Source organism: Pongo abelii, chromosome 12 (assembly GCF_028885655.2).
Source record: "Pongo abelii isolate AG06213 chromosome 12, NHGRI_mPonAbe1-v2.0_pri, whole genome shotgun sequence".
Classification (NCBI taxonomy): Eukaryota; Metazoa; Chordata; class Mammalia; order Primates; family Hominidae; genus Pongo; species Pongo abelii.
Window position 1 is genome coordinate 38,945,074 of NC_071997.2, and position 27,366 is coordinate 38,972,439.

General features: G+C 41.0%; 1 protein-coding gene across 3 annotated transcripts in view; it reads left to right on the forward strand.

The window, feature by feature from the left end:
• Positions 1-27,366, forward strand: part of LIMS1 (LIM zinc finger domain containing 1) — a 150,597-nt gene that overhangs the window by 15,678 nt on the left and 107,553 nt on the right. The window contains exon 1 of one of the 3 annotated variants that reach the window (XM_054547889.2): positions 20,511-20,822. The exons of the other annotated variants lie outside the window; for them this stretch is intronic. The gene's annotated coding sequence lies outside the window, so the exon portion shown is untranslated. Of the gene's footprint in view, positions 1-20,510; positions 20,823-27,366 lie in introns of those variants that run through there. 3 annotated transcript variants of the gene reach the window in all.

Genomic DNA, 27,366 nt, shown 5'->3' on the forward strand with positions numbered 1-27,366 from the left:
GGACAGAATTATTATGAAGTTTGTTGAGAGGAATAAACAGGCAAGAATAGCAAAAAGCTAGTTATTAAGAAGAAAGACAAATGGATAAAACCTGTTAGTAAAATAATTTGTCAGTATGTGTCAAGTTTAAAATGATTTATAACTTGTAATTCATAATTTCTACTTTTGTTAATCAAATCTAAGAATGTGTGGAGAAAACTGGGTGTGAGTAGATTTTGGCAGCATTATTTATACTAGCAGAAAGTTTGAAACTATGTAGATAATAAAAGGATCACTTAAAATGCCTGATGATACCCTAGAGTTTAGTGAAATTATATAATATTTATCATATTTATTAAAGCTTTGTAATATTTTAATGTCATGACATGTTATTATTAAGAAAAACAGGATGTGAAACTATAATATGGTATGATTAGAACTTTATAATGTTTGAACATAAAATGACTAGGAAAAATACAAAGTGTTTTTTTAAAAAAATAAACAGCTGGCCGGGCGCGGTGGCTCACCCCTGTAATCCCAGCACTTTGGGAAGTTGAGGTAAGAGGATCACGAGGTCAGGAGATGGAGACCATCCTGGCTAACACGGTGAAACCCCATCTCTACTATAAATACCAAAAAAAATTAGCCAGGCACGGTGGCGGGCGCCTGTAGTCCCAGCTACTCAGGAGGCTGAGGCAGCAGAATAGTGTGAACCCGGGAGGCAGAGCTTGCAGTGAGCCAAGATCATGCCATTGCACTCCAGCCTGGGTGACAGAGCGAGACTCCATCTCAAAAAAATAATAATAATTAAAAAATAAAGGCCGGGCACAGTGGCTCACACCTGTAATCCCAGCACTTTGGGAGGCCGAGGCGGGCGGATCATAAGGTCAGGAGATCGAGACCATCCTGGCTAACACAGTGAAACCCCGTCTCTACTAAAAATACAAAAAATTAGTCGGGCGTGGTGGCGGGTGCCTGTAGTCCCAGCTACTCGGGAGGCTGAGGCAGGGAAATGGCGTGAACCCGGGAGGCGGAGCTTGCAGTGAGCTGAGATGGTGCCACTGCACTCCAGTCTGGGTGGCAGAGCGAGAGACTGTCTCAAAAAGCAAAACAAAACAAAACAAAACAAAAAAAACAGCTTTAGGCCAGGTGCAGTGGCTCATGCGTGTAATCCCAGCACTTTGGGAGGCCGAGGTGGGAGAATCGCTTGAGGCCAGAAGTTTGAGACCAGCCTGGGCAACATAGCGAGACCTCATCTCTACAAAAAAAAATTGTTTTCTAATTCAGCTGGGCGTGGTGGCACATACTTGTAGTCCCAGCTAATTGGGAGGCTGAGGTACGAGGATCACTTGAGCCCAGAAGTTGGGTGCAGTGAGCTGTGATTGCACCACTGCACTCCAGCCTGGGCAACAGAGCAAGAGCCTACCTCAAGAAACAAAAACCCACACACAGCTTCGTTGAAGTATAATTTAAATACTATAAAATTCACTTGTTGCAAGTGTATAAGGCTTTTATGTATTTATACAGTTGCACAACCATTACAACAGTGCTATTTGAGAATATTTTCATCACTCCAAAGTTCACTCATACTATATATATATAAATATATATTTTATATATAATAGATTTTATTTATAATATAAATATATAACTAATGTATTATGTATTATATATTTATATATAACTATATTTTGTATTTATATATTTAACTATAATATAATTATATAGTTAAGTATATATAGTATATATAATATATAGTTAACTCTCTCTATATACATACACACGCACACACACACACTCTAGAGACCTCTGTAATTCTCACAAATCCTGGATGTTCAGATTGAAAATGATCTGAGGCATGGTTCCTCCATATATATATATATATATAGACACACGCATAAATATATACATACATATATACATACATATACACACATATATACACATATACATTATGTATATAGTATATGTGTAGATATGTATATGTATATACATGTACACATATATATATACATACAGTGTATATGTGTATATGTGTATGTAGATATGTGTATATATGTATGTATATATATATGTGTGTGTGTGTATGTGTGTATGTATGTATATATAGAGAGAGGAGCCATGCCTCAGATCATTTTCAATCTGAACCTCCAGGATTTGTGAGAATTACAGAGGTCTCTAGTGTGTGTATATGTGTGTGTGTGTATATATATATGTATATAGAGAGAGTTAACTATATATTATATATACTGTATATACTTAACTATATATAATAGTTAAATATATAAATACAAAATATACAGTTATATATAAATATATAATACATAATACATTAGTTATATATACTATATATACTATACATATAGTATATATAAAACTATATATATACTATATATACTTAACTATAATTATATATAGTTAAATATATAAATATAAAATATACAGTTAAATATATTAATATATAATATACAATACATTACAGTTATATATAATATATAAATAAAATATATAAATATATCTTATATATTTATATATACACACTATGAGTGAACTTTGGGGTATATATATATATTTGGGGGGTGTGTGTGTGTATATGTGTGTGTGTGTGTGTGTGTGTGTAATTTTTTTTTTTTTTTTTTGGAGACAGGGTGTTGCTCTGTCGGCCATACTGCATGATCACCACTCACTGCAGCCTTGACCTCCCAGGCTGAAGCAGTCCTCGCAAGTAGCTGGGACTACAGGCATGTGCCACCATGACAAGCTAATTTTTATATTTTTTTGTAGAGATAAGGTTGCACCGTGTTGCCCAGGCTAGTCTGGAACTCCTGGGCTCAAGCAATCCTTTCAGCTTGGTCTCCCAAAGTGCTGGAATTACAGACATGAGCCACTGTGCCTAGTCCAATTTAACTATAAACACCAGAAGTTTCTTCAATACTTACGTTTCTGAGGCATAGAGATAGATTGGGGAAAATGAAGGATATTCATCTGAGAATCCTTTGTCACGGCCATATCCAGTGAAAAATAAATGAAGTTTAATCAGGAAGGTCTGAAGAAGGTGAGAAATCACTGTGGGCAGTGATGGGATGTTAAAGAGAAAAGCATAAAAAGAGTCATAATTCATGTGGGCCTCCTCCTTACATAAGAGCATATGCTGCCACTTTCTAGCATGGTCTCCCGTGCTCTCTCCTGGACACAATTCGTAGGGTTCAAGGTTTCCTTCTCTCGCTGCCCAGATGCAGCCTGAGTGCAGATAAATATCTTTTGAGGGAGAGAGTTAGTACTTGTCTGGGGCTCACTGCCGTTTGTGTGCTTTTAACTGTTGGTCCTTTTTAAAATCATTGCTCCACGATTGAAGCAAATGGCCTTTAACTGTTATATAAATTTGGAGAGCCAGTTGAGGACAGTGCTTTATACTTGGCAGGAGTAAGTGGGGGTCATAATAGAAGCTTTGTTAGCAGTGGATTCTGGGCTAAAGTTTCTCTAGGAAAGGCCCAGGATCACACAATCCCAAAATACTGGAGTTAGAAGAGACTTTAGAGAACTATCCAGTTCTCTTTCATTAGAAATAATGATAGTTTTGCATTGACATTCCTATTTTGTGGTCTTCTCTCTGCTTGGAAAGAAAATCCCTTGCTTTGCAAACCACTCTTATTAGTGCCGTAAACTACTAAGGAACAGGAAATTCCAAATTGCAGGCTAGTACAGACCCAGACGAGCCCTCCCAGAATCTCTGGGGACCTGGCTTCAGGCCATGCACCCCTAGAACTGCTGTGATGACTCTGTTGGACATTAGAGTATATGGAGGAGCCATGCCTCAGATCATTTTCAATCTGAACATCCAGAATTTGTGAGAATTACAGAGGTCTCTGCTGTATGGGGAAAACTGGGATTACTGTTCTGCCATACAGAGAACTTTGAATGATAGGGACAAACATTTATGTAGTGTTTGATGATATAGATAGGCATGATTATCCTCATTCTCTTTTATTTTTTTAGATGAGCAAACCAAGACTCAGGAAATACTTGTTTACTCACATGGTTGGTTGGTAAAATGACAGAGCTGATATTGAGACCTGGGCCCTGGAATTTCCGATCCTATGCATTTCCTGTAGCATTACATTTTCTCTGGGAAATCCATTCACTGGTGGGGAACACCTCGTTATTCTGAAGCCAAGGAAATTTCCAGGAGAGGATAGAATTACTGAGGAGAGGATAGAAGAGGTAGAGGAGGAATGACAGCTCTTGGTGGGGTCAGCGGTATTGAGATCCTGTGGAAAATCTAGGAGATGCTGCTACTTATTTCCTGTGTATTCACTTGATACCTACTGCCCTTTACATCTTCATCAGTATGAGCCAGACCAACCCATGGCTCCACTTCATCCCAGACTCTAGAGTCTACACTCTCTACCCGAGGACTGGTCACCTTCTCCCCCTGTACTTGGCATGGTGTCCCATTGTGGTAGTGCTACTGGAGGACAGTCTCTGAAGAAGAGTATCTTCCTTATTCTTGGGGTAGAAACTCTTAACATAGATGGGGTGATAAAATGCAGGAGATTTATAACGGCTTGCCATTAGAGCTAGAGTATATTATTTATCACCATTGATTATTTTGCCAAATGTTTTGTTTAAAAAGCTTCTTAGTTTCTGGATGCCTCAGGGTAATTTGTCACCTGCACTATTCAATATCCGTGCCATTACAGCTGAGAGGAGTGTGCTGGCCTCTAATGTTCAGAGCGCCGCTGGCAACCAGCCTGACAGAAGTACATGACGTGACGCTCTCAGGAGGCGGCCAGACACCCTGGTCACTAGGGGAGGTGTGCTCTTTAGGTAAGGGACACACAAACCATTGTTGAATAGCTCCTGTGTGCAGAGAGGGACCAGGAGCATGATCGTTATCTGGAAGCTTATTGAAGATATAGAATCTTGGGCCCTATCTATCTCAGACCTACCGATTCCAAATCTGTGTTGTAGTGAGATCCTCTGGGAGTTCATGTGCATTAAAGTTTGAGAAACACAGGATTAGTGGACAGTGCTGGCTGCCTATCAGCATCCATTTCCTTTGTCTTTCCTAACAACAAGATGCAGATTTTCTTCAGTTACTTCCCCTTCACCCTTAGCCATGAGAATCCATTCTTTAAGTAGGTGAGAGCATGGTTTTCCCGTGGTGACTGTTTATGGTCTAGAGGTATCCACATGATCTGGGTTGGCTCAGTCATAAGGAAAGACTTTATTTTTTGAGGGGGGGACGGGGAAGCATTTTCCTTCACACCCAGAATGAGAGAACAAATAATGAAGCATAGCTGTGACTGTGTTTCCACTGGCAGCCATTCTGTGATCATGAGGGGATCAGTCTTGGGGTGAGTCTGACACTAAAGTTGTCAGAGCAGAAAGACAGAAGGAACCTGCGTTTTTGGTTCTGGCACTCACCTGCTGGTCATAGGATCTAGGCCTGGATCTCTCTCTGCCTCTCATCTCATAGTTCTGTATGATAATAAATTTTCCCATGGTTTATGCCAGTTTGACTTTGGGTTTTCTGATTTCCTGCAGCTGGAAGCATCCTAGTCTGCTTTGGTAATGAGCACTCTGAGCACAAGGTGCTGTGTGCGTGGTCCTCTTGTGAAAGGCCTGCATTCTCAGGTGCTCCTAGGCTTTTCCCCTAGTCTTGTGAATTGTGCTTTTACCCTGTGGTGATTATTCCATTGTTCACGTGAAAGTTGGTGGAGGGAGAGGAAAGCTATAAGGGCAGAGAGCAGAATTGGGAGGCTGTCCTGAGGGAAGGCAGGCTTGCACTCAGAAGTGCTGTGTGCTGGACTGTGGGGTGAGCCAGGCTGCAGTTGGCTGGCTGTGGAGCCCACTGGCTGGAGTGCTGGTCCATGCTTTGCTCCTCATTTGGTGTTTGAACCTCAGTTTCCTTATCTGTAAAATAGAATCCTAATGAAATAGTGGAGGTAGATTGGAAATGCTTTGAAAACTTGACTCTTTTTTGCCCAGTTTAATTATCCTGTTTTTTTTTCTTTTTTGCTATAGCAAAATATAAATAACACAAAATTTACCATCATAACCATTTTTAAGTGTATAATTCAGTGACAGTAACTTCACATTCACAATGTGATTAAACAATAACTCCCATTCTGCCTTGCCCCCAGCCCCTGGTAACTTCTGTTCTACTTTTTGTCTCTATGAATTTGCCTACTCTAGGTATGTCATGTAAGTAGAATCACATATTTTTATCCTTTTGTGTCTTGCTAATTTTACTTGGCATAATGTCCCCAAGGTTCATCCATGTTGTAGCTGTATCAGAATTTTGTTCCTTTTTATGGCTGAATAATATTCCATTGTATGTATATACTGTACTTGTTTATCCATTTATCTGTTGATGGATACGTGGGTGATTTTCACCTTTTGGCTATTGTGAGTAATGTCACTTATGAACACTTGAGTACTGTGAGCACTGGTGTACAAGTATCAGTTTGAGTCCCTGCTTTTAATTCTTTTGGGCATATACCTAGGAGCAGAATTGCTGGATCATATGGTAATTTTGTGTTTACCTTTTAGGACCTGTCAAACTGTTGAAAACTTAACTCTTATGTTACTTACATTTTCAGACATAGATTGGAAGATGGACTTATGCTTTTTCTCTTTCTCTCCTTTCCCTCCCTCCCTTCCTTTGTTGGAGGCTGAAAGAATGAGGGTCGGTGATCAACTCAGTATACCACTGGAGGCTATATGAGTAAACAGCAAACTGTTCTCATGAATGCAGAATGTTAGCAAGCTGACAACTGCGTCTGCCGCCCAGAAGAAATGCTGAGGGCAGTCACGCCCCAGGCACAGTGTTGCTTGTGATTAGGCAGATCTGAAGCCTGTTAGCAATAATGTGAACCTGTGATCAGTCAAGCAGCTGACCAGTCGTTACCTTCTCCTCCCTGCTCTTTCTACCCAATAAATACAAAGGCTGTGGAAGCTCAGGGCTGCCTTTGCTCACTAGAAGCAAGGATCCCCCTGACCCCTTCTTTAAAACAGTTTCTTTTTTGTTTTCATTTCTGCATTCATCCCCCTTCGTTCAGTCCCGTAGTAACTGTCACTACCTACCTACCTTTCTTCCGTCCTTCCTTCTCCTACCCTTGACATAGGGTCTCACTGTGTCTCCCAGGCTAGAGTGCAGTAGAGCCCTCACAGCTCACTGCAGCCTCAACCTCCTGAGCTCAAGCAATCCTCCCACCTCAGCCACCTGAGTAGCTGGGACCACAGGCGCACACTACCATGCCCGGCTAATTTTTCATTTTTTGTAGAGATGGTGTCTCTCTGTGTTGCCCAGACTGGTCCTGAACTCCTGGGCTCAAGTGTTGCTCCTGCCTTGGCCTCCCAAAGTGTTGAGATTACAAGTGTGAGCCAACATGCCCAGCCTTTTTTTCTTAAGACTATAGTTTTTCATTGTTTGAGAGGACTTGGTAATTTTAACATGGAACTTCTGAACTGACCATTTTATGAGATATCGAACAATCAGATTCATATTTTACCCTCGTTAATTAAAAAATAGTAGGAACTTTTTTTTTTTTGAGACCTAGTCTTGCTCTGTTGCCTAGGCTAGAGTGCAGTGGTGCAATCTGGGCTCACTGCAGCCTCTATCTCCCGTGTTCAAGCAATTCTCCTGCCTCAGCCTCCCTAGTAGCTGGGACTACGGGCGAATGCCACCACGCCCAGCTAATTTTTGTATTTTTAATAGAGATGGGGTTTCACCATGTTGCCCAGGCTGGTCTTGAACTCCTGACCTCAGGTGATCCACCTGCCTCAGCCTCCCAAAGTGCTAGAATTACAGGCATAGGCCACCACGCCCAGTCGGAATTTTCTATAAGTTAAAGTTTCAAAGATTTAAGTGAAAATGATTCTTGAAGTTGTTGATTTCAAGATACCCAATTTTGTGTGTGAGAACAAATTGGTTTATTTCTACTAATAAGTACAATGTTATCTTTATGATCTGTGAAAAACAAAAGGCTGAATGTATGAAGGGGAAATTATGGATATAAAATACAAGATCTCACAGTTCTATTAATACTTTCTAGCAAACAGACTATTTGATACCTAAAAATTATAAGTATAGGGCTATGAAGAAAGCCATTATGAGAATTCCTGTTATAGTATCTCTGAAACATACTAGAAGGTAATTATAGATTTAAAATGGATTGCCCTTTCTTTCCTTGAAATTGTAGGATCGGTTATATCAGCCCACCTGAAGATTTGTGCATTTTTTTCTTTTTTCTTTTTTTTGATATGGAGTCTTTTTCTGTCGCCCAGGCTGGAGTGCAGTGGCACAATCTTGGCTCACTGCAAGCTCCGCCTCCTGGGTTCATGCCACTCTCCTGCTTCAAACTCCCAAGTAGCTAGGACTAGAGGCGCCTGCCACCACACCCGGCTAATTTTTTGTATTTTTAGTAGAGATGGGGTTTCACTGTGTTAGCCAGGATGGTCTCGATCTCCTGACCTCGTGATCCGCCTGCCTCGGCCTCCCAAAGTGCTGGGATTACAGGCTTGAGCCACCACGCCAGGCCGACTTGTGCGTTTTTATAGTACTCAAAATGCCTTTGTTGCACTGGCATTGCTCGTCTTTTGTTAAATGTGAATAAATTGATAGTCTGTAGAGTGCATTGGAGACAAATATCCTTTTACATCAACTGCGAAAAAACTTTTAAGAATATATTTATTTATTTATTTATTTATTTATTTATTTATTTTTATTTTTTTTGAGATGGAGTCTCACTCTGTCACCCAGGCTGGAATGCAGTGGTGCGATCTTGGCTCACTGCAACCTCCACCTCCTGGGTTCAAGCAGTTCTCCTGCCTCAGCCTCTCGAGTAGCTGGGCCTACAGTTGTATGCCACCACACCTGGCTAATTTTTTTATTTTTAGTAGAGATGGGGTTTCACCATGTTGGCCAGGCTGGTCCCAAACTCCTGACCTCAGGTGATCCACCCGCCTTGGTCTCCCAAAGTGCTGGGATTACAGGCGTGAGCCACTGCGCCCGGCCAAGAACATGTTTAAATGTACAAAAATAACTCTTCAGAAACTGCCAAGGCACCGGGGGCAGCTTCTGATTCCCACCGTTAGGACACGCTGAGCAAGGAGCTAAATATCACTTCCACGAAATTATTCTGTATGGGATAATTTATATACCCTTAAACATTGGCTTTAATTCAGAGTTTGCACATAAAGTCCTCTGTAGAAGGCTATGAAGATACATAATCACAGTATCCCTTGACATCCATGGATGTGAGAAATTGCTAGCCTGGAAAATGTGAGAATTGGTTGCTGAGAATTTTAAAATGTCCTCAGCGACATCAGAACACTTCAAAATAACTTGTAAAACTGTGTTGTTCTAGAGTGATTTGCATTACATGTAATTTTAAAAGTTTATTAGTCTGTAAATATGAGTTGATTTTAATTGCCTGTAATACATAATTACTTATGTTCCATAAGGAGTAAGAAAATAAGACTTTCTAATTGCAGTTTTATAATCAACTCTCTTAATTTTTAAAAACTATTACTTTTAGTTTGCAGCACAGTGCTAGGTTTATGTTAGAAACTATAATTATGAAGAGGCATGATAAAAATCTAATCTCTTTATAGGATCACATTCTTCACATTTAAAAGACATTTTTCTATTATCCTCTGCCTCAAATGAAACCTCTGTGAAATTGGAAATATTCTATCTTCAATGTGCTTGTTCTAGAATCTAAATCAGTCTTCAACATACATTTGTGAGAAGTGTGTGGCGTGTGTAGGTATGTGGGTGTGTGTCCTTTTATAATATTTTTAGTGAGTTGATCAACATTTAAACTGGCAATTATAAACTGGTTTGACACTAAAGCAGCCTTAAAAACTGTTATCTGAAAGTCACTCTGAGCACAAATATTTATACCACGGACTGTCGTAGGTGCTGGGGAGTCAGCAGTGAACAAATGGAGCCCACCTGCCAGCCCCACCACCTCCCATGGAGTCCTGGGTTCTCCCCAGGTTGGAGCGTCCTTTGCTCCTTCATTTCCTGCCTGAGGAAGAGGTGGTGGAGAATGCCTTCCTGGTGCCCTTCCTGCGGGGAGTTGTTCAACTGTGTATTCTCAGGGCCAGCAGATGACGGGCCACAGGGTGGGTGTCCACAGGTATTTTTTGAGTGGATGATGAGGTTGCTGTCACCTCTCAACTGGACTGTTTCATTAGCTTCCTAACGAGTCTCCTTCATTGCCCCTTGCCAGCTCCAGTCTATTCTTAACACAGCAGCCAAAGTGATCTTGTTAAAATTTACTAAGTCAGATCTTGTCAGTCTTGTTCAAAGCCCTCCAGTGGGTCTCCATTTTACCCTAAGGAAAAGCCGTAGTCTTTAGAGAGACCCATGAGGCCTCACAGTGTTTGGCCCCGTGCTGCCCTCTGATCTCATCTCCTACTATTCTTCCCCTCATTCATTCCCCTTTATCCACGTCTGTCCCCTAGCTGTTTCTCAAACTCACCAGCCAGGCTTCCATCCCAGAGGCTTTCACCAGCTGTTCCTACCCAAAGACTGTGGCAGAGCTCACTCCTTCACCTCTTCTGGGAGGTCCTCCATAGCTGTCCTGTCAAAAATTGCCCTGACACTCCTGATTGCCCCCTCCCTGCTTGCTTTTCTGCTGACACTTAGAATATAAATGTCTCTTTGTTCACTGCTAAACACAAACACACACACAGAGCTTCGATGGATGGATGGATGGATTTTAGTTTTGTTGTCATGTCTGTCCTTACTATAAGCCTCACCATGGCAAGAGTTTTTCTGTTTTGTTCATCGTATCCACAACAGCTGGAAGAGTGCCTGTTAGTGTACCCAGTCAATATTTGTCAAATAAATTTTAAAAACTCTTAACCAACGTTTCTGCCTGAAGTATACTTTTAGTAGGGCCAGAATGATGCCTTCTGTGTGTCTGTATGTGCTTTGATAAATAACCATTGGTTTTGCCACACTGTAGCTCAATGCTAATTGGTCTGATTCTGTTACCAATGGGTCAGAAGAAAGGTTGAGCCCCTGTCTTTCCTGATAAATCCAGTAGCTCAGTGAGAAAAATCAGCTGCATTTTCATTTGGCTGCAAAGTGCAAACACCAGTACAGACCTTACTCTCAGTTGTGTTGGTATTTGTCACTTACCTGCTGTTGGAATCTCTCACTCTGTGAGTATTTTGTTTGAGAAATCTCCAAACTGCTTTCCACAGTGGCTGAACTAATTTCCATTCCCACCAGCAGTGTATAGTGTTCCTTTTCTCTGCAGCCTCACCAGCATCTGTTATTTTCTGACTGTGCTTAATCTGTTTGGATCTCTGTTTAACACAGTGTATCTTCATAAGTGGCCTATGAAGTAGGTACTATTATTAGCCCATCTGACAGATAAGGAACCCGAGGTTTAGAAAGGCTAAGCAGTGTGATCAAAGTCGTGTGGTAAATTAATAATAATTTGTATTGAGGCAGAACCAATGCAGTATGTGTGTGCTGGGGGGGGGCGGGGTGTATGCATCTATGTGTGTGGATGGAGAAAGACATACCTCATTTTATTGCACTTCACAGATATTGCATATTTTACAAATTGAAGGATTGTAAAACCCTACGTCAAGCAAGTCTGTTGATGCCATTTTTCCAACAGCATGTGCTCACTTCATGTCTGTGTGTCACACTTTGGTAATTCTCACAATATTTCAAACTTCTTTGTTATGGTTATATGTCATGGTTCTCTGTGATCAGCAGTTTTTTTTGTTTTTGTTTTTGTTTTTTTTTTTTGAGGCGGAGTCTCGCTCTATCGCCAGGCTGGAGTGCAGTGGTGTGATCTCGGCTAAACTGCAGCCTCTGCCTCCCGAATTCAAGCAACTCTCGTGCCTCAGCCTCCTGAGTATCTGGGACTACAGACACACGCTACCACGCCCAGCTAATTTTTGTACTTTTTAGTAGAGACAGGGTTTCACCATGCTGGCCAGAATGGTCTCAATCTCTTGACCTTGTGATTGCCCACCTTGGCCTCCCAAAGTGCTGGGATTACAGGCATGAGCCACCACGCCCGGCCAGTGATCAGCAGTCTTTTATGTTACCATTGTAATTGTTTTGAGATACCACAAAATGCACCCAAATAAGATATCACACTCAATTGATAAATGTTGTATGTGTTCTAACTGCTATACTTACTGGCCATTTGCCCATCTCTCACCCTCTCCTTGGGCCTCGCTATTCCCTGAGAGACAACAATATTGAAATTAGACCAATTAATAACCCTAAAATAATCTTTTAAGTGTTAAGTGAAACGAAGAATCACACATCTCTCACTTTAAATCAAAAGCAAGAAACGATTAAGCTTAGTGATTAGTGAGGAAGGCATGTTGAAAGCCAAGATAGGCTGAAAGCTAGGCCTCTTGCACCAGTTAGCCAAGTTGGGAATACAAAGGAAAAGTTCTTGAAAAAGTGCTACTCCAGTGAAAACATAAATGATAAGACAGCAAAACAGCTTTATTGCTGATACAGGGAAAGTTTTAGTGGTTTGGGTGGAACATAAAACCAGCCACAACATTCCCTTAAGTCAAAACCTAATCCAAAGCAAGGCCCTAACTCTTCAATTTTGTGAAGGCAGAGAGAGATGAGGAAGCTGCAGAAGAAAGGTTGGGAAGTTAGCAGAAGTTCATTCATGAAGCTTGAGGAAAGATCTCCGAAACATAAAAGTGCAAGGTGGAGCAGCAGGTGCTGATGTAGAAGCTGCACCAAGTTATCCAGAAGATCTAGCTAAGATAATTAATGAAGGTGGCTACACCAAACAACAGATTATCAGTGTAGACAAAATAGCCTTCTGTTGGGAGAAGATGCCATCTAGGACTCAAGGCTGGAGAGGGGAAGTGAATGCCTGGCTTCATGGTTTCAAAGCCTCAAAGGGCAGGTTGACTCTCTTGTTAGGAGATAATGTACCTAGTGACTTTACATTGAAGCCAGTGCTCATTTACTATTCCAAAAAAGCCAGAGCCCTGAAGAATTATGCTAAATCTACTCTGCCTCTGCTCTATAAATGGAACACTGAAGTCTGGATGACCACATATGTGTGTGCAGCATGGTTTCCTGAATATTTTAAGCCCACGGTTGAGACCTGCTCAGAAAAAAGGATTCCTTTCAAAACATTGTTCATTGACAATGCATCTGATCACCTAAGAGCTCTGATGGAGAGATGTATAAGGAGATTAATGTTATTTCCATGCCTATTAACACAACATCCATTCTGCAGCCTAGGGATCAAGGAGTAATTTCATTCTTATTATTTAAGAAATACATTGCGTAGGCTATAGCTGTTGCAGATGGTGATTCCTATAATGGATCTGGGCAAGTAAAATGAAAACCTTCTGAAAAAGATTCACCATTCTTCTTGCCATTAAGAACATTCATGATTTATGGCAGGTGGTCAAAATACCAACATTAGTAGGAGTTTGGAAGAAGTTGATTCCAGCCTTCATGGATGACTTTCAGGGGCTCAAGACTTCAGCGGAAGAAGTAACTGCAGATGTGGTAGAAATCACAAGATAACTAGAATTAGAAGTGGGTCTAAGATGTGACTTGAATTATCGCGATTGCATGATAAAACTTGAACAGATGAGGGGTTGCTTCTTATGGATGAACAAAGAAAGTGATTTCTTGAAATGTAGTCTACTCCTGATGAACTTCCTGTGAACATTATTGAAATGATAACAAAGGATTTAGAATAATACATAAACTTAGTAAAGCAATGGCAGGGTTTGAGAGAATTGACTCCAATTTCGAATGTTCTAGTGGCCAGGCGCATAGCTCATGCCTGTAAATCCAGCACTTTGGGAGCCCAAGGTGGGAGGATTGCTTGAGCACAGAAATTTGAGATGTGCCTGGGCAATACAGCAAGATCCTGTCTCTACAAAAATAAAAATAATTAGCCAGGTGTGGTGGTACACTATAATCCCAGCTACTTGGGAGGCTGAGGTGGGAGGATCGCTTAAGCCCAGGAGTTCAAGGCTACAGAGAGCTATGATCACACCTGGGTGACTGGCCAAGACCCTGTCTCAAAAAAAAAAAAAAAAGGAAAAAGAAAAGAAACACTGTTTGCCACAAGGAGGTTTTCTTCAATTTGCCACAGCCACCCCAGGCTTCAGCAGCCACCATCCTGATCAGTCAGCAGTCGTCAACATCAAGGAAGACCCTACAAAAGATAATGACTTGCTGAGGGTTCAGATGATTGTTAGCATTTTTGAGCAATAAAGTATTTTAAAATTAAGGTGTGTACTTCTTTTTAGACATCATACTCTTGCACACTTTAGACATAATGCTCTTGCACACTTAATAGACTACAGTGTAGTGTGAACATAATTTTATATGCACTGGGAAACCAAAAAACTCATGTGATTCATTTTATTGTGATACACACTCCATCGTGGTGGTCTGAAACTGAACCCTTAGTAGCTCCGAGGTATGCCTGTATAGAGATAGATAAAGAGATAGACTTATTTTGAGGAATAGGCTTGTAGGATTTTGGAGGCTGGCAAGTTTAAAATCCACAGAGACCCAATCCACTTGAGACCCAGGGAGGAGCCGGTGTTGCACTTCAAGTCTGAAGGCTGTCTATTGGCACAATTCAAACTCAGTTGTACTTCCCAGTTGCTTTTACCATTATGTTGTGCCTCTTATATAAACCCGTTAGCTCAGTGCTTGGCACATCGTACGATTTATGATACAATTAAGTTCCACAAGAATGTTTGAAATGGAAGGTACGTAAGATTGCTACAGCTATGTTGTCATGTTAGGGCTGAAGCTGGAATGGGGGTTGTCAAAGAGGGAAAGACAACATCGTAAAAAAAATAAAGGTGTGGGTAACACTGTGTAGCCTAAGGGAACTTGTCTATTATAAACATCCAAAATAAGCACTTTGTACTGTAGTCACTGTACCCCAGGGTTACAGGGAAGGAAAGGGCCAGCGCTCTGCCCTAGCTCTTTAAGAGAAACCCATAGTTCCAGGAAGTGTTTGTGCTGGGCAAAATCTCTGAGCTTTCTCCAAGTCTGTTTCTGTCAAAACTCAGAACTGCTCCATAACTGAGTTGACCTCTGGAATACTTGATTCTCTCAACTCAACTTTGTTACTTATGGCTATTGTTAAAAGCCAGGAGGTAACTTTTTCCTTACTTGGATACCCTGTCTTCGTTCCACAGTTTTTTAAATGGAATGTATGGAAAGGTTGCTAACAGCTATGTTGTCATGTTAGGACATAGCCAAGATGATACAATTTCTGGGAAGTTTATTACAGTGGCTACTGTAAAATTTGGTAGCACAAAGGTCTCTAATAAAATTTGGGAGGCACATAATTTAGTCATCTACTAATCATAGATGGTGTTAAGTAACTCTTTTCTATCTTAGTTGGAGTAAGAAATAAAGTAACTTAAACTGCCTTATGAATTAGAGTTATAATTCTATCTTGAAAGGCAACTGAATATTAAAGTGAATGCTTAAGGAGGGAATGAACTTGTTTAAAAGCTAAGCAGGGAAATCATGACCTTTTAAACCATTCTTTGGAAATGTAAATTTTAAATATAAAATTATTTTCCTTAATCTCATCTGATCATTAATTGACTTTTGAGACACAGTCCTTATGGTCTGTTTTATATGTTGTGATCCTGTCTTAGTGCATTCCTGCTGCTGTAACAAAATACCACAGACTGGGTAATTTTTAAATAACAGAAACTTACATTTCACAGTTTTGGAGGCTGGGAAGTCCTAAATGAAGGCACCAGCAGGTTCAGTGTCTGGTGAGGGCTGCCATCTTCTCCAGGATGGCACCTTGAAGGCTGTGGCTTCACATGGCAGGAGGTGACAAAAGGGCGTGGACCGTTCCCACCAGCCCTTCACAAAGCGCTATTCTCATCGGTGACACAGAGCCCTCCATGCCTAATCACCTCCTAAAGGCCTCATTTCTTAATACTGTTGCATTGGGGATTAAGTTTCAACATGAATTTTGGAGGGAACACAAACATTCACACCATAGGAGCTCCTTTTTGAGTTTTGTGTTTTGCTGTCAGTTTTATTTTCTGTGTTGCTAGCTCTGTTTCATGTTTCTTTAAAGTAAAATGAAGCAGGCTCCATCACTTACTGTGTTGTCTGGGCAGGTTAGGCCACTTCTCTGCTTTGCTTTTCTCATCAGCAAAGTGGGGATTACAGTCTTCCCTGCTTTCCTTTCTGCAAGTATTAAATGTGGTTCCTGGCGTATCACCCAGAGCAGTGCAAGACTCAGTAAGGCTTTAATTCGTGTTAGCTGCTTTGGTGAGGGTGATGCATTGATGCAATCCCCAGAAGAATAATTAAGGAATCCAGCTGTGAGTGTCTTCTATGTCAGCAGTTCTCATCTACCCTTCAGATCACTTTTAAGATATATATTATTTATACCCTCATTTATATAGATGAGGAAACTGATTCTCAGAGGGTAAATTGCCCAGGGCCACACAGTAAGTGGCAGAGCTGTTAGAGTTTCAAATTTGGGTCTGTAAAACCCAAACCCTACTCTTTCCAGCGTATCATACTGCTGTTGTCATAAAATGCCAACATAAAATTTACCATCTTAACCATTTTTTTTTTTGAGATGGAGTTTTGCTCTTGTAACCCAGGCTGGAGTGCAGTGGCATGATCTCAGCTCACTGCAACCTCTGCCTCCTGGGTTCAAACGATTCTCCTGCCTCAGCCTCCCGAGTAGCTGAGATTACAGGTGCCCAGCACCACGCCCAGCTAATTTTTGTATTTTTAGTAGAGATAGGGTTTTGCCATGTTGGCCAGGCTGGTCTCAAACTCCTGACCTCAGGTGATGCGCCCGCCTCAGCTTCCCAAAGTGCTGGGATTACAGGTGTGAGCCACTGCGCCTGGCCCATCGTAACGCTTTTTAAGTGTGTAGTTCAGTGGTGTTAAGTATGTTTATATTGTTGTGAAATAGCTCTCCAGAACTTTTTCATCTTGCAGAACTGAAACTCTATATCCATTGAACAGCAACTCCTGCTTTATCCCCAGCTCCTGGCAACCACTGTTCTACTTTCTATGTCTATAAATTTGAATGCAGCAGATTCTCAAATAATGTTGTTTTATTCAACATGATTTTGTTATAATGTTGATGAGAACAAAAAAATTGATTCCCAGTTGGGGCCAGTGTCTGTGTGGGGTTTACGTGTTTCTCCCATGTCTGCTTGGGTTTTCTCCTGGTACTACAGTTTCCTCCCGCATCCCAAAGATGTACATGTTAGGTTAATTGGTGTTTAAATCGTCGCAGTGTGAGTGGGTGTGGCTGTGAGTATGCCCTGCGATGGGATGGAGTCTCGTCCAGAGTTGGTTCCCATCTTGCTCCCTGAGCTGCTGGGATAGGCTCCAGCCACCTGCAACCCTGAACTGGAAAAAGCAGGGTGGAAAATGAATGACTGAATGGACACACATTATTGTAAAATAAAAATTTGTAAAGTATATGATCATCATACAATAAATGATGATCAATAAAACACAACAGTAAACGATATGGTACAAAAGCACTTAATGAACATGCCCTGTTTTCTTTTTTTTGTTTGTTTGTTTTTTGAGATGGAGTCTCGCTTTGTCATCCAGGCTGGAGTGCAATGTCGTGATCTTGGCTCACTGCAGCCTCTGCTTCCTGGGTTCAAGCGATTCTCCTGCCTCAGCTTCCCGAGTAGCTGGAATTACAGGCATGTGTCACCACACCTGGCTAATTTTTGTATTTTTAGTAGAGACGGGGTTTCTCCATGCTGTTCAGGCTGGTTTTGAACTCCAGACCTCAAATGATCCTCCCACCTCGGCCTCCCAAAATGCTAGGATTACAAGGATTACAGGCGTGAGCCACCTCACCCAGCCTGCCCTGTGTTCTTGTTTGTTTCCAAATAACATGGTGGCAGGAGGTGCTACTTGGAATTTTCACTTTGCAAACATTGATTCATTGATTTAACCACCATTATGACCGCTGTCACTCACGGATTCACCAAAAATTGGGTAAATGATTGTTTTTATTCATCTGTCTTAAATGTCTTTATAGCTCATATTTATTTCAGTGCTTAATATTAGAAGTGTTTTGGGTATTTCGAAGTTTGGTGATATTTTTGTGACCAGAAATATGCCATAGGAACTTAACTCTTGTTTGTATCAATTAGCCTGTAGAAAAATTGGTTTCATTATATATCCTTTCACTTAAAGTCATAGTTTCTGAGAACCAATTGTTAATATTGAAGATTTCTTATACTTTAGATACCTCCTATAGGTGGAATCATGCAGTATTTGTTCTTTTGTGACTGGCTTTCTATTTAACTTCACATAATGTCCTCAAGCTTCATCCATGTTGTAGCTTATAACAAGATTTCCTTCGGGTTCATAGTATTCTATTGTTATGTATACCACATTTTATTTATCTATTAATCTGTTAGTGGACACTTGAGTTCTTCCACCTTTTGGCTATTGTGAATAGTGCTACTATGAACATGGGTTACAAATACCTCTTCAATACCCTGCTTTAGATTGTTCTGGATATTTACTCAGAAGTAGGATTGCTGGATCAAATGGTAGTTCTATTTTTAGTTTTTGAAGAACCACCTTACTTTTTTCTGTAGTAACCACACCATTTTACACCAACAACACACAAAGGTTCCAATTTCTCCATGTCCCCACCAACACTTGTTATTCTTTGTTGTTTTGTTTTAATAGTAGTCATCGTAATGGGTGTGAGGTGATGTTTCATTGTGGTTTTGATTTGCATTTCTGATGATTAGTGATGTTGAACACCTTTTTATATGCTTGTTAGCTACTTGTATGTCATCTTTGGAAAAAAGTCTATTAAGTTCTTTGCCCATGTTGTAACCAGGCTATTTGATTTTTTTTTTGGTGTTGTTCTTTTTGTTTTTTGTTTTTTTTGAGATGGAGTCTCACTCTGTTGCCCAGGTTAGAGTGCAGTAGCACAATCTCAGCTCACTGCAACCTCCGCCTCCCAGGTTCCAGCGATTCTTCTGCCTCAGCCTCCTGGGAAGCTGGGACTACAGGCACGCACCACGATGCCCAGCTAATTTTTTGCATTTTTAGTAGAGATGGGGTTTCACTGTGTTGGCCAGGCTGGTCTCGAACTCTTGACCTCATGATCTGCCTGCCTCATCCTCCCAAAGTGCTGGGATTACAGGCGTGAGCCACTGCACCCGGCCGTGTTGTTGTTCTTGAGGTACAGCAGTTCTTTATATATTCTGGATATTAAAGCCTCATCCATACATGATTTGCAAATATTTTCTCCTGTTTCATAGTTTGCCTTTTCACTCTGATTGGGTCCTTTGATGCACAAAAGTTTTAAAGTTTGATATAGTTCCATTTGTCTATTTTTGCTTTTGTTGCCTGTGCTTTCAGTTTTGGATTGGGGAACCATTGCCTAGTCCAATGTCATGCCTTTCTCCTTATATTTTCTTCTAGGAGTTTTATACTTTGGGGGCTTATGTTTAGGTTTTTAATCCATTTTGAGTTAATTTTTGTATATAATTCATTCTTTTGAATGTGGATGTCCAGTTTTCCTAGCATCATTTGTTGAAGAAACTTCTTTCCCATCTTGCTGAGGTTTTTCTTGTTTATTGTTGTTTTTGAGACAGCGTTTCTCTGTGTCATCCATGCTGAAGTGCAGTGGTATAATCCTAGTTCACTATGGCCTTGAACACCTAGGCTCAAGGAATCCTCCTACCTTAGCCTCCCAAGTAGTTATTATAGCATTACAAACACTCACCGCCATATCTGGCTTTTTTTTTTTTTTTTTTTTTTTAGTGATGAGGTCTTGCTATGTTGCCCAGGCTGATCTTGAACTCCTGGTCTCAAGTGATCCTCCCACCTTGGCCTCCCAAAGTGCTGGGATTATAGACGTGAGCCACTGTGCTCAGCCATCATGCTGTTTTTTAAGGGTAGAGGAGAGAGAGTGAAGAGAAGGGATATTTACTTTGGGAGAAAAATAATGCAAAAGTATTTTTCAGCTTGTTTGCCACTACGTAAATGGAGAAAAGTGTACATAAATCTTTTTGCTAGGATAATGTATTTACAGGAATTATGGAGAACTTGTTTGACAGATATAGAGGAGTTTATTATTAATATTTGTTTGTATGGGGAAAGGAAATCAAGACATTATAGTAATACTAGGCCAGGAATGGTGGCTCATGCCTGTAATCCCAGCACTTTGGGAGGCCAAGGCAGACAGATCACTTGAGGTTAGGAGTTCAAGACCAGTCTGGTCAACATGGTGAAACCCCATCTCTATTAAAAATACAAACATTAGCCAGCGTGGTGGCGCGTGCCTATAATCCCAGCTACTCGGGTGGCTGAGGTAGGAGAATCGCTTGAACCCGGGAGGTGGAGGTTGCAGTGAGCCAAGATCTCACCACTGCATTCCAGCCTGGGCGGCAGAGCAAGACTCCATCTCAAAAAAATAAATAAAGAATACTATATTCTCCTTGGCTATGAAGAGACCAGCTTTCCAGAAACGCAGGATTTCTGGAATCCAGAAGTTGCTGGCAGGTTGGTGGTGGGGGAGGAAACCTTTTTAATGCCAAACTAATGAGTCTCTGAACTCCCACAAGCAAACAAACAGAAGATAAAAAAAGCTGAACTCTAAGGGGTTGTCTCCTGTATACTGTGATGGCCTGATTCACAGAGGGAGTGGCCGTGTCTCAGAGGGAACGTGGCCATCCTGGGAGGCAGTGGAGAAGAGCAGGAGGAGTTAGCCAGGGAGAGCCCTGGAGGTCCGCAGTGCTGAGAGTGGTTGTGAGCAGCGACCTTGAGGAAGAAGACCAGACTGAAGGTACCGGCTCTGCAGTCCTGCCCTGGAGGGGAAAGGGAGGCCAAGACCGCTCCTCTATCCCCTAAGTGTTAGCTGTCAGCTAGCTAATCCCAGCCTCTGGGAGCTCTTAATAGCTAACTGAAGAAAAATAGCATAGCTTTTGGTCTAATGTGGTAACATTTCTCAAAGTTGCTAAAAACATTTCAAATGTCTGAATCTTCTTTTAAAATCTCTGGGCATTAATCAGTTATAGAAATCTTATTTGTATCTTTTTTCCTTTCCTCTCTGCATCAGATATTATTACATATACTGTTTATTGGGAGGGATGTAAATATTATGCACCCTTCCCTCAAGAAGCTTAGAGTGCAGTAGAGAAGACAGAATGTTTATAAATAATGGTAAATATTTATGATACCAGTGGTAATAGTAGTAATCATAAGATATAAGGTTGTCTTTCTAGATAACTTTTTGAGGTTATCTGGAGGGAGGAGAAAGATCTTTTTAAGGGTGGAGAAACTGAGAGCTAAAGATTATGTAAACTTTACAGGTCTGGGTCTTCCACACATTGCATCTGACATGTAAATAGCAAGAGGCTCCGTGAAAGTGACGCTGTTGCTCATGTTAGTGTGAACAGTGATCGTGGATGTTTTGAGCCACAGTCCACTACTGTTCCCAGTGTGCTGGACATTCTCCTTGAGCTATTTGCAAACAGGAAATATACCTCTTTGAAAATAAACATGGGCGTACATAATTGCACGGAATCCATGTTACTCATCTAAAGTGGGACAATAAATAGTCTTAAAAAAAGTTGTGATACCTTACATTGGAATAACATTTTATTGTGAACAAAGCAGTCTTTTATGAATAGTATAAAAGCTTACTAATGCTGTGACAGAAGTAGGAATGAGTGTTTTAGACAGTGAATCTTAAACGTTTAATCTTTTCTTTCATTGAAGACTCACTTTTCAGTTTCTGACAATTTAGCACATAATTCTGTATGATAAGAAAATACAGATGGGGACATGGGCTTAATGCTGTTGAGGAAAACTGTTCAATGTAGGGACAGGCACTTGAGAAACTGTCTTGAAATGTGTCTCATTGAGCCCCAGCTGCTCTTCCAGAGCTCAACTGGACCTTTATATTATAAAGGAACCATGGGCTTTTATATTTTAAAAAGGATGGGTAAGAGGATGTTCTGTTGGAAAATATGCATTTAGTGTAGCAATGCCAAAACTGTAATAATATACATGAATGCATGTTGAGCTTATGTCTAAATACTGGTTGTATCATGAGTGGCCTATTATAAAGCCACTAGAAAAGTTATTTTGAAAGAGGATTTGAGGGACTGGGCTTTTTTATCATGGAATTTATTTCCTAATCCTGACTGTGTATACATGTCTGTTGTGTCTTACTGTTCTCCTCTCCCTTCCTTAAACTTCCCTTCGCTGAAATACAATTTACATACAATAAGCTACTTGTATTCAATTTTACAATATAAGTTCTGACCCATGACATTGTTACCACAGTCAAGAAAATGAGCATAACCCTTTGTAATCCTTCTCTCCCTTGGTCTCTGGGACTCTTTTGCTTTTTTTTTTTTTTTTGAGGCAGAGTCTTGCTCTGTTGCCCAGGCTGGAGTGCAGTGGTGCAGTCTCAGCTCACTGCAACCTCTGCCTCCCAGATTCAAGTGATTCTCCTGTCTCAGCCTCCTGAGTATCTGAGATTACAGGCAGGATTACCACGCCCAGCTAATTTTTTGTATTTTTAGTAGAGACAGAGTTTCACCATGTTGGCCAGGTGGATCTCGAACTCCTGACCTTGTGTCCCACCCGCCTCGGCCTCCCAAAGTGCTGGGATTACATGCGTGAGCCACTACGCCCAGCCTGACTCTTTTGCTCTTGATGTGTAGAGGAGGAATAAGCTAGAGAAAGGTGTAGGTGACAGTAGGCAACGATTACACATTGAAGTCGGGTGGTCTTGGAAGTATAGGAAAACATTCTGAGAAACACTGTCTTAGAGAATTCTCTAACATTCTGGAACTGGCCGCTGAACCTGCCTCCCCACCCTTCTGTCATCCAGGTCTCTCTTGTCCTAGAACCCACATAAATTGCAGTAGTAAACTTGTATTGTGTGTTAGCTTTGTTGCTGTTCCACAGCTTCCTGGGCCACATCAGACTGAGTGTATGCTTGTCGGTGCTTCCCAAACTGGTGAAGAACAAGGATTTTAAAAAATAATTTCTAGTCTATTGTTAAGTGACACTTCTGTAAAAGACAATTAAAATGGGATGCTAGAAAAATAAAAAAAGTCATATGAATACAAGTCCCAGTTGTTTCTCTTTATATTCAGCAGATATAAAATTTCTGTGTCACATTGGTAAGTTTCTAAATACTTACTCTCAACTTCTGCGCTGATTTTATTGCAGAGTGATTACAAAACTTTGTGATTCATGGGCCACACTGAGCAATACTGATCAGCAGTCCTGCTCCTCCCGTTTTCTTTTCTTTTCTTTTCTTTTTCTACTGGGTACAGTGATCTTTTGGCCATGCTTTTAGAGTTTCCCATTTGGAATGTTCTGCAGCTTTTAGCCAGTTATTTTGGCCTAAGAAATGAAAGGAAACTAACAGTTGCTCTTGAATACTTAACGATACACCAGCTGATGGGCAAAGCATTTTTATTTTTTATTTCTAGGTGATCCTCAAAACAGCCCTGCAAAGTAAGTGGTATTAGCCCCACTGCAGGGATGAATTACCTCACTTGTAATCATGTATTATTTAACAAATATTTCTGAGTGCCTGGTAGAGACCAGGCGTGTGCTTGGCTCTAGGGATACAGCAGGAAGCAGAGCAGACAGAACTCTCCATCTTCATGGTGCTTATGTCCTTGTTAGGGATGGTAGAGACACATCATAAACAAATAAAGCATATAGCATATTAGATGGTGATCAACAGTATGGAGGAATAAGCTAGAGAAGGGTGTAGGGGACAGTAGGCAACGATTACATATTGAAGTCAGTTGATCTTGGAAGTCTTCTCTGAGGTGACCTTGGGCCAAGATCAGGCTGAGGAAGAGAAGCACTTGGAGCAGCAGAGGCGAGGTCCTGCAGTTTTGAGGAACTCACTGAGGTTAGGGACTCTCCTCACGCCATTCAGCTAGGGAATGGCTGATAATAAATGTGGCTTTTTCTATTATGCTTTATAGTCTTTACTCACTTTGCATGCTCTTGGTTTAAAAGATGCCTGAATCCCCCCCTCCCCCGCCCCCCCAAAAAAAGTGGAAATCAGTTTGGGAATGGGAAGGTGGAATTTATATGTGGATTTTGCTTTTGATGATTAGGTCTGGATATTTTTCAAGGCTTTAAATACCTTTTTCCTAAGGGTATGAAGTACATGAGTTTTGTAAGGGAGTTTCCATTTTTAAATGCATGAAATTTCTCTAGGGGACATGAAAAGCTAGACAAGATCAGGGAAGGGGCTTTCAAAAAAGAAGAGATTAAAGCTTTGGGAAAAAGGCATTGCTTTTGTTCAAGCACTTTGAAGTTAAGGATGTGTAGGTTATTCCCTGCTTATGAATGACCTGGTGCTTAGAGACAGCTCTCCTTGTATATGACAGCAGCATTTGCTGGGGCTTTTTTCTCATCTGGCTGCTCTCCACTGCCCAAGAGTTACCTTCTGCAAACTCTGAGAGCTCTGACTCAAACCTTTCACCCGAGGTCATGGCTGCTGAACCTCCCACTGCTTCTGTGCCGCCTTACCTCCTCCACCAGCCTTCAATTGGGTTAGAGAGGAGGAAGAGTAGGGATGATGACTGTTTATAACTAGTAAGTATTCTAGTCTCATTTGAGCTTGTACACTACATAAAATTGGCAGGCAGGTATTACTATACCTATTTTACAGATGAGAAATGTGAAGCCCACAGATGTTAAATAATTTGTCCAAGGTCATCATTCCCGGTAAACCAGAGTAAAGACCTGAACCAGACTCTTTGGTTTTCATGTCCCTGATTGCTGCTACCCCATCTCCTTTTTCAGCTACATTTTTTTGATGAAGGGAGCTTTTGGGGATTGGTCATGATTTTATTTATATGGAATTTACTATATGGCTTTTATGGAAAATGTATTCCAGGGTTGGAAACATAATATAGATTCTCCTTCAGATTTTTGGTCATTGAGTTGGGGACTAACTAAATATCATTTTTATTTTTACCGTGCCTTGCTATGTTTTAGGTTGAAATTTAATAATTCGTATAAGTGTCCTTCGAAATTTGGCAGGATACTCTTCTTTTGAAGTATTACCTGCTGTTTCTCATTGTAGGTTATATTTCTTAGTAACACGCCTCAACACTCTTGGGGTTCTCAATCTTACAAATAACTTCTCTCACCCTTTTTTTTTTCCTAGCTAGTTTGTTTAATCATTTGTAACTTCCCCTCCAAGGTTGGGGAGGATGGAGGTGGGGTTTTTCAGCCTGAGGTTATGTGTTTTTTGATCCTCTTACAAACATTGTTATATGCTCGTTAGAATGTGAGCTAACCATTCTTCAAAAAAAATGCAAAAGAGTTAGCCAACGTGGTGTTGATGGCTGTGAAACCTGAGTCCTCTCAGTTAGCTGAAATAGTAGAGATTTGCTGCCCTTACGGCTCACAGAGCTTCAGCCCAGCAGGTGCTGTTACTTCTTTGTTTAAAGCGTGTTAGCCATCCAGATGTTTCTAGCTCTTCCTTTCTCTTTCATCAGAGAACATTCTTCTTGAAATTTAATGTGGAGGCCCTTTTGCTCTGGTGCATTTTCTTACTCCAAATTCCTGTATTTGTCACCACTTAGTCACAGTCAGGTTATTGGGCTAAGTGGTCTGGGTGAACACTGATGTTAGAGGTGCAGGGTTTGCTGCAGCCCACCTCTTGTTCTCCAGCTTCCTTTTAGGCATCGTTTATTTTTATTCTTGAAAATATTTTTTATGTTTTGATTTGTAATAACTATTGCAGAAATCAATCCTGAGTCATCAGGGTTGTTTAGTCTTTCTCCTTTTGTGCGTTTGTGTGTGTGTGTGCATGGTAATATTCATTTTGGCTATTTGGATGGCATGTGATACAGCATTTTTTATTTTGTAGCCAAAACCAAACCAAGAGGTTGCCAACAGGACAGAAAAAAGCAGCAAGATAATATTAATAGGCAGGTGTGCTTGCACCTGATCAGGAAGCCGGAACCTGGGGCCAGGACTTGAAGTCTTCTTTCTATACCTGGGAGTGGGGAAAGGCCTGGTCTTCATGTCAGTGTTAGTCTGGAAGCAGTGACAGAGACTTAGCAGTTACTGGGTTTTCCTACTCATTTTAGTACTGTTCTTGATAAGGTTTTAGTATTTATGTATGTGAAAAAAATTTTTTGAAGTCTTTAAGATCATCACCTTGACTGAAGAAGAGCTAATAGGTATTAGGTTTTATTCATTCCTGCAAAAGGAATAGAATAGAACTTGTCATAGTGGATCAGTACCAGTTATGGGTCAACTCAGCAAGTTTTATTTTGTTTTGTTTTGTTTTGTTGAGACAGGGTCTCACTGTATTGCCCAGGCTGGTCTCAATCCTGGGCTCAAGCAATCCTCCTGCCTCAGCCTTCTGAGTAGCTGGAATTACAGGCGTGTGCCTCACTGGCTAACAAGTTTTTTTTTTTTTTTTTTTTTTTTGAGATGGAGTCTTGCTCTCTTGCCCAGGCTGGAGTGCAGTGGCATGATCTTGGCTCACTGCAACCTCCGCCTCCCAGGTTCAAGCGATTCTTCTGCCTCAGCCTCCCGAGTAGCTGGGATTACAAGCACGTGCCACCACACCGGACTAATTTTTGTATTTTTAGTAGAGACAGGGTTTCACCATATTGGCCAGGCTGGTCTCAAACTCCTGACCTCATGATCTTCCTGCCTCGGCCTCCCAGAGTGCTGGGATTACAGGCGTGAGCCACCGTGCCCGGCCACAAGTTAAAGTGCCCTTTAGAGTGAACCTTATGCCTCACATTACAGTGGCTAAGAAGCTAAGGGACAAAGTTCCCAGTCTCAGAGGTTATAATCTAGTAGGGAAGAGTAAATAAGTCTCAGATGTATCTTGATACATGGCAACATTTGGTAAATATCCTAAAAAGAGGTACAGAGCAATCAGGATTCAAGGACAGGGAGAACTCCCTGAGGTAGGAGGGAACGTGCCAACAGGAGTTTATGGCCATCCCAAACAGGGATGCTCATAGCTGCCACAGCTTCACATTTCCTTATACCATTGTTTGATCTTCACTAGTATGTCCAAATTCCTTGAAAATGGGTTTTAAACTTCCAGAAAACAGTACAATCTCTCAGAACTGTGAGTGCACTCAACATGTTTTATGATTGACCTTTTCTTTTGTCTCCCTTGAACTATAAGCTCATTTGAAACCAGTTAACTGAGTCTTATTGCTGTTGCCTGAGAAGCTAGCACAGTGCCTGACACACTGCTAAGTCAGTGCTCTTTCAAGTTACTCCCTGAGAATTCCCTTTCCCTCTCCCACTTTGTGAACCACGGCTAATACAGACTCACTTCCGTGATGAACCCGGTAAGG